Source organism: Cuculus canorus, chromosome 1 (genome assembly GCF_017976375.1).
Source record: "Cuculus canorus isolate bCucCan1 chromosome 1, bCucCan1.pri, whole genome shotgun sequence".
NCBI classification, from domain to species: domain Eukaryota; kingdom Metazoa; phylum Chordata; class Aves; order Cuculiformes; family Cuculidae; genus Cuculus; species Cuculus canorus.
Genome location: NC_071401.1, coordinates 200,595,244 through 200,607,399, shown reverse-complemented (window position 1 = coordinate 200,607,399; position 12,156 = coordinate 200,595,244). Strand labels below are relative to the sequence as shown.

The window sequence follows — 12,156 nt, the reverse complement described above, 5'->3', positions numbered from 1 at the left end:
ATCCTCCCCCTGTCCCAGCACACGGACTAGAATTAATTGCCTTTAATTGGCACTCTTCTTCTTCCACCTAAATAAATGCCTGGTTAGTATAAACTAGCCATGCCTCTGACTCTGCATCTTCCTCCCTGCCCTGGTGATGCTAGCGCAGAAGCAATGTCAAATACTGCAACATACCGCTTCCAAGGGGGTCAAATCTCTTCTCTCTTCTTGCAAAGCCCTGCTTCACCTGGTTTTGAAAGCAGACACCTGCATAATACAGACACGAGCAATAAGTGAGAGGAGTCGGAACCAGAAAGCACCCAGCGTTCACTTGAGAGTAACAATTACCTTTGTCATATTTGAGTGAGTGCTGGCTTATACACTGACCCTTTTCACCTTCACCATCCCCCTCCCCCACAAAAGGAAGTCTCTTCCTCCTCCTCCTCCTCTCCAAATGGACTCAGCTCCCTGTGGAGCTAACATACTTCCTAGAAACATGTAATTACACAGGCTGTTATGCTAGCGCTGTGATCACGCTGCCTGTACCGCATGGAAACGGCAGCCAGGCAGCCCCCCCCATTCCCTCCTTTCACAAGGCAACATGCCGCAAACCCCCATCGAGCTCTTACGGCTTTGGGGGCCGAAGATGGCTAATTGTGAAAATGTGGCCAGTCAAAGCACAAAGAAAAATTAGCCTTGAAAATAAGACCCTTGTTTAAATGTTATCTGTAAACAGAAGATGGCTTTCTGAAAGCCTTTAAAAATAAACAGAGCTTCCTAGTAGGAAGGCCAGTACTGTCACCTAGATAAGCCCTGCCAGACCTGTGGAATAGCTATTTTTGTAGGACTCAAAAGCCTCCTTGCTTTAGTGTATCAACTCTCACATCTTCCCTCTAAACTGACAGAATTTTGGCTTAGTTTCCTAAAACGTTAGGCTTCCTGCAATGACAATGTCTGTTCATCTTCCAACTCCCACCTGCACATCCTTCCCCCACCCCCATGATTGAGGAACCCAATCAAAAGTTTCGCACAATTTCAAGCAGAGTTGAATTTTCTGACATGTGTCATTTGTGCAACTTTTATAGAAATTGGCACCAGGATAGAAGAGAGAATCAAATTAGTGACTCTGTGAAAGCAGGCAGCAGTAATCCAGCCCTTGGGCTCTGCAAGATACATCTGGCAGGACAGCTGAGGCATGCACCACACTGGAGTACCTATTGGACCAATCTCTCATAGCTATCCTATCACCATGTTTTAGCAAAGGTGGCACAGAGACCTAAGACACTGAAGACATTGTGCTATGAAGGTCACTCAGGACATCTGTGGTAGACCCTTATACCCCAGCAAGCTACTCTGTGAGCCAGAGGACTGTCCTTCTTGTAAGGCAGGTATAGCATATGCATTTTGTGTAAATACAGAGACCATTGGATTCTATCCCCTCCTCAAAATTCGCAGCACCAAGCCTGGGTATTGTGTGGAGATGGCAGGGACTTCCTTCTCCAGCGGGTTCTCCACCAAGAGAAAAGGGAGGTGGAAGCCACTTGCACACAGAGAGGGCACCTCTCAAGAGAAAGTATAGACTCACTCACGGGCACACAGGCAGGCCTTTTCTGCTTTCTTCCCCCCCTCCCTTGGTTTTGAGCTACAGACATCTATACTCAAGAAGAATCCCTCGTGTCGTATCTGGGGGTGACACTGCACTGTTTCTGAGACCTGACCTTCTTCACTGCAGTGAGCATAGTTCCTATGAAAGCACACTTATGCCAGCAGCCACAGTTTTTCCTGCCCTTGGATGCAAGTCATCTCCTTGATAGATAGCGGGGGCCAAGCTTCCTAAATGCATTAAGGTACCTGAGCACCAAAGTGCTCTTGGCTTCAGTGATTTGCTTTAATCAGACCAAAGAGCTGAGGCAAATCTTCATGGTGTTTTCTAACCAGGCAGCCAACTTGGCTGTCTGCAGCAGATTGTTCTTCACCTTACAGTCACCTGAAGCTATGAGATATCATGCAATGCGACCTGCTCCCTTCCCTCCAAAGAGAGCTATCTTCATCCCTGAAGATTAACAGGTTGCTGCCTGTTAGGAGTGGAGAAGAAGGCTACCTAATTATCTCTTGAAAGGGGAAAATATGCAGCATAAAAGATGAAGGCAAGTTTTATAAAACATCTCAAATATCACATAAAATATGTCACCAAAGCTTTTTCAACACTACCATGACAAACTTCTCAAGGCTAACACATTTTTCCCTACACTAACTCAATCTGAAGGACTGTAAGGAGGTGGCTGAAGTACCAGCGTGTTCAGTAACTCTTGAGTCTGACAAGCAAGGTTTTTCTTTCTCCAAGTGATTTCAAGGAACAGCAGATCCCTACATTTTTCATGATTCTATGATTTTTGGCCCCAGTTAAAATGAAGAATCTGGAAGCACGGATGTCTCTTCCACCTCTAGCTCCTAAATTCACTTTACAGTTGAGATGGGTAAAATCCCAGTCGAACACTAGGAGCTAGTTATTATTTGTGGTGTCCTTGAAACAATTCTGGTATTTTTCCTGAGCTCTGCAAGTCTCAGGGTAATGATCATATGCAGGGAGCCATCTGTGAGCAAGTTTATGATCTATGGCTTCAAGGTACACTTGAAAACTTACATACAGATTTGCCATTTTCTGCTATTTAGGTGAATAAATTTTTCAGAGCAAGTGAAAAAATATCATTTTTCACTGCAGTTTGTCAAGAGATAAGAAGAACAATTTTAACAAGGAACTTATTCAGTAGATGGTTAAAACTACAGACTTGTGGGGTTTTTTCAAGGCCTAAAGCTATGATACTAGCAAAAGAAATGCTTATTAGCTACAGGGGCTTCCCCACTCCTGCCCCACCCCCCAATACTTTAGGAGAAATAGGTGTTACAATTGGTTAATAACGTAACTGCTTATAATCACTCAAAGAAAACCTATTATGGAGAATATTGGATTAATATTTCATCAAAATTAATACATGTAAGGAGACATAAAGCACTTGCAGACTGGTAGATATAGAGGGACCCTCCAGTTCCGGTGTTATCACTGGTAATAATTTGACTGTAGCTGCGCTGTGGTGAGTCACCATTGTTAGAGCTGGTGATTACCGGGCTTGTGATTTCAATATCTGGTAATGCAGTGTGGTAGGAAAACTCTCTGCTAAAAGCACATCAAGTTGACTGTTCATGGATGTACAGAACCCAACAGGAACCTATTGTCCTCCATACGAGGACACATGGCTTTGGAGGCCAAGAAGAAGGTGGCATTATTAATGATACGGACAAAGACAATATAGAACCCAGCGTTAACAGCAAGACTTGATTTCAGCTGGGACAGAGATTACATTTCTTATTAAATTTATTTCATGTTTTTTTCTTCAATGAGTAAACAGGAACTCTAATTTTAGTGAATTGAAAGTGAATTTCCTGTGTATTGCTACCATATATACTTTAACTACCAGAAATCAAAGTCCTTCGTCCAGTCACCTGTGATGTTTGTGAAAGATCAATATCCTGATATCAATTTTACTTTGACTCCTTGCATCACGGATGTGTGTTTGAGTGAAATGTTATCTAGTGTTTTGACAACTGCCAGGACATTACTTATTTCAGCAAAGTTGTGTGTGAAGAAACTTGATCAAGAGGAGTTCAAGTTTTTATCTCAATTTAACAGGACTTAATAATACCAATCCTGCTATTTTTTTGTCAGGAAAATAGTCAATTCATATTGATGGTATTGCTATAATCACCAATGTGACCAGATTCAGATCCCTTTACAAGACCCTCACCAGCCCAAGAAACCAGTGGAAAACCCAACAAGCATCTCTAGAACTTGAGATCTATCATAGTTTATGCCGTGCTTGTAAATGTTTAACCTTAAATGTAAAGGACACTGAGCTTTCAGGAGTATGAGAAGAATAGATGATGTGAAAGTATGAAAAGCTGAGTTTATTGAATTTCCTTCAGCCATTCATGCTCCTGCTGAATCTCAACTGTTTGCTGGAACTCACGTGATGAGTTTCAAGTACGTGTTAGTCATAGAAATCAAATTTGCATTGTGAATGGCCATGACACAAGTGCTTCTGCTTTAATCCAAAAAGGAGTAGCCACTTCATACAACAAACTGCACCAAAGCAATATAGCTAGGATGTCTAAAATGCCTAACCAAACTACAGAGAATTACATGAAAAGAAATATTCACATAATTCAAACAGACAAATTTGAGGACCTACATTTCACTTGTAGCATATCCCCAAAGAAGATAAAAGCCTGATGCCAACAAGTAAATTATTTATTGTGAATTATTCACTCAGCTTCAGAAAAGATCTGGAAGGAATTTATTACATTAGGCGCTTCTACTTACCTTCCCTTTCTCCATCGCATCAACCCAACTGCTCTGAAAATCACTTGTCATGACCCACAAACGGATCCCAGCAGGGCTGGCCCTGTTTCCTTTCAAAACTCTCTTAGAAGCTTTTGATATTTATAATTACAGTGATAAGGATGATTTTCCAAACTGCCAAAAAAATGCTGTGTAGGAGGAGAAATGTCTTTCCTGGAGGCAGCAGACTGTCAAACGAAGCCACTGCATGGGGATACGTAAGGGGAAAGGTCTCTGGTCAATCTCCTCCTCCACTGCTACCCTCTCTGGAGGAGAAAGTTAGTGAAGGGTTCCCTACCAAGTGTTTGGGAAAATATTTCCTTGCCTTCCTCAGTGAGGAGGTATTACAGAAAATATTGCTATAAATCTATCCACATTAGGTGAATGACTACACTATGACATAAGCTAAGAGAAGGATTCATCTCAAAGTCATCTCTAGTTTCCAGTTTATCTGTTGACTGGCACATTTCCCTTGCCTCACATTTTTTGGCAACTCTTCACTTAGAAAATAGTGCTGTTCCTGAATGGTACAAATCGGAGGCTCAGTCTCCATTCCAGTGCTAAGGGCTTCCCTGATTGAACCTCTCTGGATCATTTATCTTTAGAGCTTTGCAAGCAGCCCACAGACTGCTCATTGCTAAGCAGTCCCTCTCCCATGATGGCTTATGTCTGAGCACTAATTATCTTTGATAGGCACTGCTTTGGAATAGTAAAAGTCCTAGAAACATCATATTGTAACAAGGGCAAGATAGCACAGAACTTCCTTGATATACCACCAGAGGTAGATATAGAGATATTTCTTGAACCCTCTAAAGACATTTCTTCATGAGGGTGACTATCCCTGGAGAACAAAGATTCTTGCCAGAAAAGGTCCTTGCACACTTCTCCCACAGGTACAAGAGTGAGACCTGGCAAAGCAAGAATATCAGTCCAGAGCTTCCTACAGACAGCTGCCTTGGCCAGGAAGAAAACTGAGGCTTTTTGTGGCCTCTGTGCCACCCATGAGGCAATGTCCAGCCTCATACCACTTTCAAGAGTCCTAGGTGGGACAGAAAAATCTTGTGTATATAAGAACTAAAAAGAGAAAATTGTATCGGGGGTGAGAACACTAGGTAATAGGCTTAGAGAAGTACACCATAGTCATATATAAGAAATATTTGTTGGAAGTCGGGTGACTTTCCATTGGGAGCAGTGAATGGACTCAAGTGTGGGCAGTTCTACTGCTCTTGCACAAGGCCAGCTGCCTCAGACACTACTGTGTCTCTCAGTTTTGAGATGAAGTTGGTCTGTTTTTCTCTGACTCTCAAAGTAAGAAAGATTTCTCTCTTCCAGGTTCCCCTTCAGCCTGTGCTGTGGAAGATTTTAGGGAACCTGGTAGCTTGCACCTGGTATTTGGGAGGCAAAGCATCTCCTGCGGAGCTCTGGTCAGTGGGAGCTGACACCCATCAGTACCTCCTGCATCTAGCATCCATCGCTACTACATTTCCATCCTGAACTCAGCAGGGGCTGGGCAAACTTGGCATCCAGGGACAGGAATCACAGCTGTCCTGAACAGGGCAGGTCTTACAGCTCCTTTAACCAGACGTAGCATCTCCTTTTGTCCATGAGTGGTTGTTTCAGTCCACAGCTGGACAGACCTCTGCAGCTGCTTGGCACTCATACATCTCCGACCTACAGATGACTTTTCTCTGATCCTCTCCAAGTTTATCACAGCCCACATCAAGCAAGCCAGGAGAAAAGCCCAGTTCCCAGCAAAAGTCTGAACTTTGAGAAGCAGCCTGTGGCATTTCAACTTGTTACAAGAAAAGATGTAGATTAAAAGAAAAACCTAACATAAAGATTTTGCAAAAGTGGACCTTCCGGCTTATATTCTATTTAATTTAGCATGTGACAGCTTAACCCTAATGCTGTACTGGGACAATTCTAATTAAAAAAAACAACCCTGAAGGTTAGCAACTAGAAAATAAACATGTCATAACTCAAAGTATGACTTAGCAGCAGCATAGTAATTAACTTTCAATAACCATCTTACACAATTTAAAAGCCCTGGGTTTCATATTATGATTGTTTAATATTAACTTGACATTCATATGATGGTGGCCCCAGCAGACTTGTATAGCATGAGACCAGCTGAACTTAGAGGCCCAAAACAGTGTGTGGAGGGCTGCAAGTGTGCATTACTTCTGCAACTATATTTATTTTCTGAAAGTGCTGTCACGAGATTTATTGGGCTTTAGACTGCGCTGGGCAAGTGCAGTCTTAGTGAAATAAAGCAGCGCTTTTAACTGATTTGATTTGCATTTTTTTAACTTCTTTTTTTTCCCTCGTAGTATTCATTTGAAAGAACCTGAATGAGACTGACCTCTCATCAACAAGGCTGATTCATCTTCTAGTGTCAGATTCTGCATAGCTGTGCTGAAAAATATTAGGTTTTGTATTACTGTGCATTTTTATCTTCCCATCTACATTTGTTCGTAACCAGTTCTTTATCTTCACACTGACACTGTAATTCAACTGAAGTAGCTCTAACTCCTAATCGTTTACCTCTAGATATATTTGGGATAGATAAATTGCTTCTGAGCCTTTGTTTGGCCCTCTATAGGTCTTCTAGCAATCCTCCACTGAGAAGACTATTTCCTTGGATTAGAAACCCTTTTCTGCCTGTACCACGTAGGATTTATCTTTCCTGAACAGCATTGACCAACAGATTATTTTAGATGAGACCTGGCATCTTCACTACACTGTGCCACATATTTGTGCACATCATGCAGTTCCCCGTTCCTCTGGGTGAGGCTTGAGCACTCAAATTCTTTTCTTCTCAGTGCATCTATTATGTACATATTCAGCTCTTAAATATGTTCAGATTAATGTGTTGCAACTGTCATTAGGCCTAAGTCCCATAAAAATTCACAATACAAGCAGGAATGAGTTCATAAGTACAAGACCACATTCAAAAGACATGAGGTTATGGAGGGACTGGAACTTCCAATCTTTACCCCATGTGCTGTCCTTGGGTCTGAACGGTGTATTTTGAAATTTGAAATTTCTGTAACAGAAGTCTCTGCACATTGAGTAGACCAGTTTTCAGTGCCTGGAAAGTGGAGGTTTGAAGCCTCTGCACTTTGAATTCAAGCCCCAAGGGCCTTTTTTAGGGCAGCACTATAAGATTTGCCTATATTCTCAAAGAGAGTCTGTAGTGCAACCAGGAACTGGATGTCCGTTTCTTCAGTCTTATCTATGCCCCCCATGTGAAGTACCTTTCTTCACCTTATAAAACTTCTGCCTTTCAGCCTCAGAAGAGTCTCTGCACAGTGTGAACTTCACACAGATTTTGTTTGGCTGGATATTAAGTAAAGTGACTTCTGCTACTAATGCCTTAGGGCAGAAAGCCAGACAAGTTAAAGCAAATAATACCTATCTGAGCGCAAACATTACTGAGAGCAGTCTATTCTGATCTTTTGTCCTTAGACCAGGAGACACCTAGCCTAGTAAAAACAATTTATGAGTGGGAAGTCTAGCCAAAAATAGCCAATTAAGGCTCCTTCACTACTCAGGCGACTAATAAGTGCAGCTCCAGAGGGCAAGTTACACATCCTATCAATCTTCAGATGGGATGAGTACTCTCTGGAGAGCCTGGGCTTTCTCCATTGGCTACTACAGAATCCTAAATGCCTATTTTAATACCGTCAGCAAATCTCAGTTTGACTATCAGCTTTGGGAACAACTCTTAGCTACCAGTGCTGCTGGCTGTGCACGCTCTGAACATCTCAGCTCAGGCTTTCCATCCTGAACACGGAAACACCACTCCGGTGGTGGGTGTGCATTTGAGGATGCACACAGACCACAGACTCAGAGTCAGCCCAGGTTCTGGAGGCTGATGACCACTCAGGATATTCTTAGCACCAGTCTCACCCTCCAGAGATTGCCCATCCTCGCTTAGGTTTACCCTGTCCTTCTGCTGTGCCTTGAGGTAATCCTCAAAAGAGAGAAAAGCAATTCTTAGGAAGGTTCCCTTAGATGAATAAGAAAAAACTGTCAAACTTTGGAGTGGGCTACCCAGGGAAATGGTGGAGCCGTCACCCCTTGAGGTATTTAAAAGGTGTGTAGATGAGACATTTAGGGGCATGGTGTAGTGGCACAGTTGGCAGTGTTAGTTTTGCTATAGAACTCGCTGATTTTAAAGGTTTTTTCCAACGTAAATGATTGTGTGATTCTGTGAGAGCTATGGCAAGGATGGGGAACCCAAAGATGTAGGTCATTTGCCTTGGGCTGAAGAATAAATATAGCACAGGCTCACGTGTGAAAGTCAGCATGAACATTCACTCTTGATCTCCTTGTCAAAATTATTTATTTGTACCCACAGTTGCATTTTGGATATCCATAAGAGATTTGGATGACCCAGTGGTGTTAGGCACTGTACATATACTTTACTAGACCAGGGATTTTGTTATCAACTATTTGTTACCACTCCCACATGAGATCAAATCATGACTGCTTCAGTGTAAAATCTAGGCTTAAAGAATAGGAAAGCGATGAATACTTTCACAGTCTATTTCACTTGGCTTCCAGCACAGTACTGTAACCTCTCAAATGACTATGGCTATTTCAACAGTGATTTGCTGTGGCACAACCTAAGTAAGATGCATTGCTCACACTGAAGAGCTAACAACCCACAGTGAGACAGAGGGACTAGCAGTGGTTTGAGAAGGGTGTAGGGGGGTGGAATTGCACTCACAGTACTAAGATGCAAAGGCTTTATGCATTTAGAATATTTACGGCAATCTGTAAATTGATGCTTGCCAGAGCAAGTTATCAAAGCATTAAGAGATTATGATTCGGTTGCTATTTCATAATGCATTCAGAGTAACAGTGTCACATTTAACAGAAGTCAATTTTAAAATAAAAAGGAAAATTAGTTTTATTCACTTCTGAATTACTGCTACAAGTAACTAATTTATAGGAATAGTAATAAAAGCAGAACTGTGTTCGCTAGGTAACGTCTACAGTTATAAAAGGGTATGGCTGTTAATAAACTGAAGTGAGTGCAGAATTTTAAGTACCCTTCCTTAGTCCAGAAATATGTTCTGTAAAAACCTCACATAAGGGAGTAAGCAATTCAGCTCAGTCCATTAATTGCCCTAAATATCATGGCTGGTAATCTGAAAATTAGATTATAAAACCTCAATGCATATAAACAAATGCTAAGATAGATTGCCTGGGCTTTCTCGGCAATTAGTTTGCCAAAGAGTTACTGCTTAACTGTATTAAAGAGTCAACAGTGATTTCACAGTAAAGCAGCTTCATAATTAATATTGGTTTTCTGAATCCTAAGTCCAGTAGCTACATGTTTATGGTTGCCCCTATAACTTAGTTATGAAAGATACTTCTGGTCATCACTTTATCTGTCAAGTCCTCCCTACATCACATCTGGGCAGCCAGGACCAGGGGATCCAGGCCCATATAGGGGCGTTGTATGTCCATGTTTCCCCAAATATGCTTTTATTTTCCTTTCCAGGAACATAAACTGGTGGGATATTGAAAAGTTACCATATTAGACAGGGATTTCTGGACACCCGGTGTCTCTGACAAATTAGTTAGACAGATAGTAGCTCTGGTTGGGATGCCCAGATATCAAAGGCGACCACAGTGCATGTACTTACAGTAAGAGCAAGTGTACTCCTTCACAGGAAGAGCGAGAAGTGTTTAAATGCCTTTCTAAGCCACAGCAATTAACAACTAACTCCAGAGAGTGACCACTCCTGCAGATCGGCTGTAGGTGTGAAGGCAGCAATGCAGGTCTGCATATAGAGCTGTTCCTCACCTCTTCTTGTTTGTTGATCGTGAGTGTGGTACCTGACACAGACATCTGAAGAAATTAATCTCCATATTATCAGAGTCAAACATTTCAAGTTTGTACCGCTGGAGAAACCTACTGGTGTCAGTCTTCACCTGGAAAGATCAATTTCCAGCCCTCCTGCAGCTGTAGCTTATTACAAGAGAATATTTATTTTGAATTTCCCCAGCTTCCATGTTGAGCTTTGCCATTAAAGCAGCTTACTCAGCTCCTCTTCCTCATTATCTCTCAGACACTAGTTAGCGGCCCCTACCTCATCATGGACCACAGCGTCTACACCTCATAGATGGCAGTGTAGCACAGGGATGATAACAAAGGGCTCAAAGTCTCAAATCACATAAGCACAAGGGACACCACGGTGAGTCTAAGCGCTCTCCGAAGAGCCTCGGACTGCCAAAGAGAGAGCCATCATGCCTTGTCTTGCGGAGCAGTGAGGAGGTGGAAAGCTTTTCCATCTGCTTGTTTTCCAAGATTTTGGCATTCAACCAACCTGATATGGTCCTAGAGGAGTCTACAGCCCAGGAGTCCCTGCTGGGCTCAGGCATCCTGGCTGCTCTTTCAGAAACCTTAGAAGTGCAGGAAGGTACAGAAGAGATACTGAAAAGGTAATTGCCTCAGTCAAACTCTTAAGGGGCTGGACAACCCCAAAAGGCATGGGACACAATGGTCTGATGCCCACGGTGGACCAAGCAGGTTCAGACTCTTGTAGTTCTCTAGTAACCAAGTTGAGTTTTTGCAGGATTGCACTTCTTGGCAGCACTTAGCCACCCACAGCTACCTGGAGATGTTGTGTGGGCATGGGCACATCATCTTGCAGATGCAACTCCAAGTGACTATACCAGATTTTAACAGCTGCAGAGTAGTAATTAGTTTATCTCCAGGCTTTATCACTCCAGAGACATACCTCAACCCAGGTATCCTGTCTCTGAGGATCTACAGAGTCATCACATCTCCTTAAGAAGACATCTTCTTGTGCATTTTTATAGTATGTTCTGGGTGGTATCTCCCACTGAGTTTCTAGAAAAATTTTAACAGCAGCAACAGGGTGGAGATGGAGAACTGCACTTCAGCCTCCTAAAGCAGGTATTGCAAAATACTTCGAGGGATTCTGGTAGCACAACACTTGGTTCTTCACAAACACATAAAACCTTGATCTTTTGCAGTGCCATTTTGTCACATTTGTTTCCTTAATTTTCTGGTATCAAGCAGTATTAATACACCAAGTTCTTCCAAGTTCTTCAGAAACAGCTGTTTGATTCACAAATCATTGTAAACCTTTCATCAGTGGTTTGAACATCCATCCCACTTACACAGGCAGCTAAAAATCATGCTTCATTCCTTCAAAAGCAAAAAACCATAGAATAATATTTTATTCTGCATTTTCAGCTATGCTGGGTGTCTGAATTAGTCTGGTGAGCTCAATAGATTTTCCTACTGAAATTAAGGCAGATTTAAATCAGCTTCTCAATGGGAAAATATGTTTCAGCTCTTCTACTCACACACAAACAGGTGGTGGCTTAGAGATGTATGTCTAACTTGGAGTTCCTTCCCTTGGGTAAGGAAATGTCTGTTAATTTCTGCAAGATGTTGTCATTCAGGGAAGTATGTGCTTGAGCTGAGGACAGTGCTATCTCCGTGATATTGCAGAGTCCCAGTGCTACAACGCTTAAGCACTCAGATATGCAAAGGCCATGTTGAGATGCAATATTCAAAACGTGAGTTTTGCACCATTATCACAACTTAACAGCTCTTGTTCCCCCAACATCCTCAGCAGAATGTAAGGTGGCACAGGTAAGAGTACAGAAGAGCAGTGCCTTTCGAGTGGCCATAAATAAAACACGCATTCAAAGCTTAGGAAAAATGTGGTGTTAGCCTGAGTCTGTGACACCAAGGATTGCTGCTCCTTTTGCATGACTAATATACGGAG

General features: G+C 42.3%; 1 protein-coding gene across 1 annotated transcript in view; it reads right to left on the bottom strand.

Annotated features, from left to right (window-relative positions):
• Nucleotides 1-239, bottom strand: part of FRMD4A (FERM domain containing 4A) — a 389,746-nt gene extending 389,507 nt beyond the window's left edge. The window contains exon 1 of the mRNA XM_054056344.1: nucleotides 175-239. The gene's annotated coding sequence lies outside the window, so the exon portion shown is untranslated. The remainder of the gene's footprint in view (nucleotides 1-174) is intronic.
• Nucleotides 240-12,156: the final 11,917 nt, after the last annotated feature.